General features: G+C 38.0%; 1 pseudogene; it reads left to right on the top strand.

Moving 5' to 3' along the window:
- The first annotated feature begins 4,700 nt into the window (after window positions 1–4,700).
- LOC138177094 (selenide, water dikinase 2-like) lies at window positions 4,701–6,756 on the top strand (annotated as a pseudogene).
- The last annotated feature ends 265 nt before the right edge of the window (window positions 6,757–7,021 follow it).

Below are 7,021 nucleotides of genomic sequence, written 5' to 3' on the forward strand. Positions count from 1 at the left end.
ACATGTGTATATATGCGTGTATGTTTGTATCTGTTTATATATGTATCTCTACACACACACACATACACACACACATATATCAGTGAAAGAGAGGGGGAGAAGGGAAAGGCCAATGCCAGAGACAAAAAGGGTCTATGTCTCATTTTATGGGAAGTTTGACACCTAGCTTTTCCCTATTATCACTGTGACAATGGAAAAATCACCTCACCTCTAAGTCCAATTTCTCTTATATGTCAAAGGACAGTAAAATTTGTGATGCCTCCATTATAGGACTCTTCTGATTATAGATAATAATTCTGTAAATTGCTTTGAAAACCTGAAAGCTCCTTATAAATTATTTTACTATTATTATTTTGATTACTATTACTACTGATATTAACTATATTATCTATCAGAAATGGCCTTGAGGTCTTTTACTAAGAGGATACTATGCACTTCAGTTTGCTCATCAATACAGAAAAGCAATCCAACCAGAAGATCTCTGAGATCCTTTCCATATCAAGATAGATGATATAATGATACTTTTAACCTGTACTGATTTTAAAGCTTTTCATTAGTCCTCAGAATGTCAAAATAAAAGAACATTTTTTTATCTAATGTAGTTCATTTGGGACTTCTGTGTAAGGAAAAATGAATAATTAAACTTTATATCATGGACTATTAAGGAAGTAGAAATCAAATCTATTTTGCAACTGACAAAAATGAAGATTTTCCTTTAACATAGCAGAAATTATCCTAAATAAAATAGAATCAAAGAGCTTAGAGCCATGATTTATAGTAATGTTGGTCTCACATATGTTAGCCATGCGCCATTTTGGTAGTTTACATTACTGAATCAAATATGTGTAGACATAGTCTATGTTGTTCATAATCCTTCTTACTGATGTACTTGATACTGAGCCCTCTTGGTCTTCCATGTCTACAGAGAGAGAATCCTCCTCTTCATCAAAGCAGACAAAATGATTTGGTTTCTACTTAAAAAATGCACAGGTTCTAGTAGGTAATACTATTTTAGATATGCTTGATTAGGAGACTGAAAACTTGGGTACTTCTGTTACTTGCATTTAAGCTATTTTTCTCTGTGATTTCACAAAATCCTTCTGGTCACTGTCTCATTTGAAAACTGAGACTGATATGTCTTTGGCATAGTGCTTATACATAGTGAATGTAAGAAAATTTTTGCCAAAGGTCAAATGCTATAGGCATGAGAATGACCATGATCAGAGCAGGTTATTGAACTTGTTCATGATTATAAATGAGTGGGTGCTCTGGGAAATGCAAAGACATAGAGAAAAGAGGAAATAGGTGCTGCTATAAAGAAAGAACTAGTTTGGAATGTGGCATATTGGAAAGGGCTTGGATCTTTGAATCAAAAAGATATGGATTTAAATCCCACCTCAGATTCTTATTAATTCTGTATGTTTAGGCAAGGCACCTAGGTTATTTAGCCTCAGGTTAATTCCTGTAAAAGGGGAATAGTATTAATAGTGTTTATGTCACAGAGTTGTTAGGAGATTAAAAGAAGAAAATTGATGTAAAACTCTTTCCACATGTTTTAGTCTTACAAATATGCAAGCTATTATCATTGAAGGCAAGGTTTCTTTATCATCTCAATTTTTTTTTTCAATGCCCTTTCTCAAGAATGTAATGCAATGCTCTGCACAAAATACTCTCTTAATCAACATTATATGTTTAAGTGTTTATTAGAACTATAGAGTTGTCCATTCCTCATATTGCTCCTTCACTTACTGAAGAATGATGAGCAAGAAAAGCTCCAAGTAGAAAATAACACCTAGTGTTTAAAGAGCACTTGTATATTTGAACATCTTTTCCATCCATGATCTCATTTGAAGCCCAAGACAACTTTGTGAGAGAAGTACCTCAAGTGTAATTATACGAATTTGGTGAATAAGGAAAGGGAAGAAGTCAAATGACTTACCCACGTGTAAATAGTGAATTAGTGTCTGATGTAGAGATAGTTTCTATCCAAGTCTTCCTGCCTTCAGGTTGAGAGATGTTTACACTGCAGTCTTGGGCTGGATATCCTAGAACCTAGTTGACTTGATATAGAAAAAAAAATGATCAAGACTCCAAAGGGGAGAGTTACTGAAATACTACATATTCATGGTTTGACCATGAATTCCCAAGCCTAGGAAACATGCATGTTGTTCTAATGGAAAACTCTTCATTAGTCACTGAGGATGAGAATTTAATGGTTCCTAGTGACAGAGAGGTCACTTCTCTCCATTACTTCTTCATTGATGACAGTAGACTTAATAATACCCACTTTTATTCTCCTTTCATCTCAATCCTAGGAAACACAAATGGAACTGAATGAATGATTGGATGACTCAAGGAATTTGACCCACATGTTGGTACCACAGGCTTTGAACCCTATAATTAAATGTTTCACTGGCAGTAGTCACAGTCATGGAAGAGGCTGGGATTTTATGCAGACCTGGGAGCCCTATAACTCTTGGGAGTTGCTGCTCCCTCAGAGATACCTGGCATCTCTGCTTCCAACTCATGAACAAATCAAGCCATTAAAATCTGCTCTAGCCATGAGAAAGGAGCCATTGTCTCGTGTATGCTTTGTGCTTCTTAGCTTGTTGTTAGCAAAGGGATGAAGAAAGGAACCTGGTCAGGACAGTTGAAAAAAGCTGGATGGTAGTCCTGCTTCTGCCACCTCTTAGCTATGTGACATTGGCCAAGTGACATTGACCAAGTCACCATATATCTCCAAGTCTCAGTATATTCATTTTTCAAATGGGTATAATATCAGATCTGAAAATAATCCAGAAGTTTTGGTGAGGATCAAATGTGATACTGAGAATAAAAGTGATGTGGAGTAGTGAACAGCTCTTCATGATGTTGGGTGGTGAAAAGATCACTGAAGTTGTTAGAAGATTTTTTATGGAGTTGATGGTTATTGTGAAAATTTAGGCAAATCAGTTATCCTGGAAGAACTTTGATTTCCTCATTTGTAAACTGCAAATTAGCATATTTTCATGCTCTAATTCTCAGGATCATTGTGAGAATAGTAATTTGTAAATTACACATGATATTGTTATCATGAATATTATTTCTCTTTTTTTAATTACTCAGAACTCTCAAATGACCTATCTCCCCAAACTGAATCTTGTCCTGTCTCACTCTGCTTCATAACTCTGGTCCTTGGGGACCCATGCTCTAAATGGTCTAGTTAAATAGTTACTGAATCAAATGGATTATCTCAAATAAAAGAGGCAGGGCAAGGCTGTTACAATGGAGGGGAAAGGCAGGAAGGTGAAAGAGAATGAGTCAACCTTACTCACCTTGGATTTGGCTTAATGAGGAAATAACATACACACTCAAGTGGGTATCAGTCTACAGGAAAGTAGGGGGGAAGAGGAAAAAGGAAGGATAATAGAAGGGAGAGCAAATTGGGGGAGAGGTTAGTTAGAAGCCAACACTTTCGAAAAGGGACAGGGTTAAAGGAGAAAATAGAGTAAAAGGGTGGTGGATTAAGATGAAAGGAAATATAGTTAGTCTTTCACAATATGATTACTATGCAAATACTTTGCATTACTACACATGTATAACCTGTATTGAGTTGCTTGTCTTTTCCGTGGGGTGGGTGAGGAGGGAAGAATGAGAGAATCTGGATCTCAAAGTTTTAAAAACAAATGTTTAAAAATTGTTTTTTACATCCAACTGGGAAATAAAATATACAGGCAATGGGAAACAGAAATCCATCTTGCCCTACTAGAAATTTAGAGGATGTAATGGAGGATGACATAAGAGAGAGCAGATTGGGGGAAGGGGTATTCAGAAGGCTCGCTATCTTTGGGTGGGAGGTAGGGGAAAGATGGGAGGAAATTTGTAACTCAAAATCTTTTGGAAATGAATGTTGAAAACTAAAAATAAGTTAAAAATAAATAAGGATAAAAAATAAAAACAAAATAAATAGAAACTGTCAGGAATAGTATAGTAATCATTTTTCATGGTTTAACCTTTTGATAAGCTTCCTCCTACTATTTTTCAGTGTAAGATGCAGAGAAAGACAGTAAAGAACACATTGTGGTAGATTCAGAATTTGTTGGATCCTGAGAAGTAAGAAGGATTCCATAATGCCTCCTTTCCCACTTGGAAGTTCACCGATCCTAATCCCCTTCCTGCTAGCATTGACCCAACAGTGAAAAATTATGTTGTGTTTATTGTTTATATATTTTATCTTCTCTTACATGTATATAGATGGTTTCACCAAGTAAAATCTGGCTCCTAATGGACACACTATATTATTTTTCTCTTGGCATATCTAGAACATGTACTGGGACTACTAAGTTTGATGTAATACCTTCACAAACTCTGGAATTGTGTACATGATCAAGTTAGTTTCAAATTGCTCAGGAGCAAGTCTAAAATGCTTCAAACATGTGCATGCTTGTGGTCACTGAAGAGAAAGTGATTTGTAACAAAAGGAGTATTTATTTATTGCTTCTGGCATCAATAAAATTTGGTAAGCTCCAACTCCTTGAATTATAATTATGAAGCCCTAGAGAGCTTGAGAACCACTAGATGGGAAACAGTGCCCTAAGTCCTCTTGGCTCTAATCTTTGGAACTCTTCTGACTCCTAGCCCAGTCTTTAACAGAGTAGGTGCTTCATAGACATTTGTTGAATTTCTTGAGGAAAGTGATGGGAAGCTAAACTCTGACCGAAATGCTCCATTTGTGGGTGATAATGATGTCTACAGAATGTTCATTCTTCAAGATGTTTAGATTGTCCCGCATAATAATGACTGTGATTTTCCTGTTGATCAAAGCCCATTGTTTTTACCGCAGGAAATCATGTGGCCCCACAGCTATGCTGTACTGGCAACTGTAAAATGAAGTAATGAACAACTGAGTGAAGAAAAATCATTTATTCCATGCAACATATGACTCCTAGGGCTGGAAATGCATGTTGAAAGCAAAAAAGTCAGGCTGCATTGACAATGCATTTTCCCATTTGGGAACACTTTTTTTTTTTTTTCCACAGGAATTATTACACTCCTGGACAGTATCTTTAAAATTGCTTTTACTGATTACTTTTTAAATTAGTTTTGCAACAACAGCAACAGTAGAAGCAGTTTTGGGGCAGAAAACGGCAAGGGTGGATTCGGATTGGAGTGGAAACTTTGTGTAGGTGAATACTCTGACTGTCTTTGGTATGTCATGGGGACCTAAGCTACTCTGTCCTGAACTTCCAACTGCAAGAACATGCAGCCTCGTCTACGTCCCCATCATTTTCTGCCTTGCCATTGCTTCTTCTATTGCCCCAACTTAATAAATGCGTGCACACATAAACAGAACACAGTCTTCTTTCAATTGTTTTTTTAAATTATTATTTACATGTAAAGATAATTTTATCATTCATTTTAAAAAAAAGCAAAACATTTGAATTCCAAATTTTCTCCCTCTCTCCCTCCTTCTTCACCCTCTCGAAGAAGGTAAGAATTTTAAATAGAGTGTGTATATATATATATATATATATATATATATATATATATATATATATATATATATATGCATGTCCGATTAAGGAGATCCAGGATAAGGAGATCCAGGATTCGCGTGAATGGAACACTTGGCACTCCAAGAAGACCCAATGCAATTTCTTTAGAATATTTCTTCTAAAGATATTTAAAATATCTAAAATATTTATTCAGGCTGAGCCCGAACTGGCGTCTGACCAGCTTCTCCGACATGAAGGGATGAAGCTGCAAGGTCCGGCAGGAGGCGCTGCTCACCCAGGCCGGATGCCGGGCCCCTTCTGCTGTCGGGGGCGGGCGCCAGCCCCTTCTTAGGCATCGGAATGGACTCCGATGATCCCTTTGAGACACGAAGGGCTTTCGCTCGTGCAGACCACCGACTTCTTTTACCCTTTGGTCGAAGACCCCTACGTGACGGGATGGATCGCCTGTGCCAATGTGCTGAGTGATCTTTATGCCATGGGCGTTACCGAGTGCGATAATATGCTGATGTTACTCAGTGTCAGCCAAAAGATGAATGAGGAGGAGAGAGAAAATCATGCCTCTTATGATCAAAGGCTTTAGGGATGCGGCTGAGGAAGGAGGAACGTCAGTGACAGCAGGACAGACCGTGGCCAACCCCTGGATCATAATTGGAGGTGCTGCTACTGTGGTCTGTCAGCCTAATGAGTTCATCATGCACTACAGTGCAGTTCCTGGGGATGCGCTGGTGTTGACCAAACCTTTAGGAACTCAAGTGGCAGTCAATGACCACCAGCGTGGTCACCATTAGCCTATCAGGAGGCTATGTTTAGTATGGCCATTCTGAATAGAACTGTAGCGGGATTGACTCACACTTTTAATGCTCATGCTGCCACTGATGTCACTGGCTTTGGAATCTTGGGACATGCTCAGAATCTTGCAAAGCAACAAAAAAGTCAAGTATCCTTTGTGATTCATAATCTCTAAAATGGCTACTATTAGTAAGGCCAGTGGCAGTTTTGGTCTTCTCCAGGGAACATCTGAAGAAACCTTTGAGGGCTTACTGATTTGTTTGCCCCGAGAGCATGCAGCTCACTTCTGTGCTGAAATTAAGTCTCCTAAATGTGGAGAGGGTCACCAAGCATGGATCATTGGCACTGTGGAAAAAGGAAACCAGACAACCCGCGTCATCGACAAACCAGGGATTACTGAAGTCACACCACTGGAGCCACTGCACCTCTTCATCCCAATAATTTCCATGCTAGGCTTGAGCCTCGTTCATGAGATGGCAAAGCAGCGTTTATTTGGACCTTATAGACTTGGACACAATCATGGATCGTTTTAAAGGACCATTTATTGTTTTGGGGTATGGGAAATTTCCAAAGAAACTTGTTTGAATGGTAAAGTTGCCCTCTTTGGGTGACTTTCTTTAACGAGCCAGTTAAGGAAAACAGCTGCTTTTGTGCTATTTCAATGTTTTTCTACTCAAGTGAGGTAGACTTTTCCTATAATCCTTATAAATTATTTTGGATTGTAAAATTTTCACTGT

Source organism: Petaurus breviceps, unplaced genomic scaffold (genome assembly GCF_028583685.1).
Source record: "Petaurus breviceps papuanus isolate PSGF00001 unplaced genomic scaffold, PetGlider_PUasm1.0 90330, whole genome shotgun sequence".
Lineage (NCBI taxonomy): Eukaryota > Metazoa > Chordata > Mammalia > Diprotodontia > Petauridae > Petaurus > Petaurus breviceps.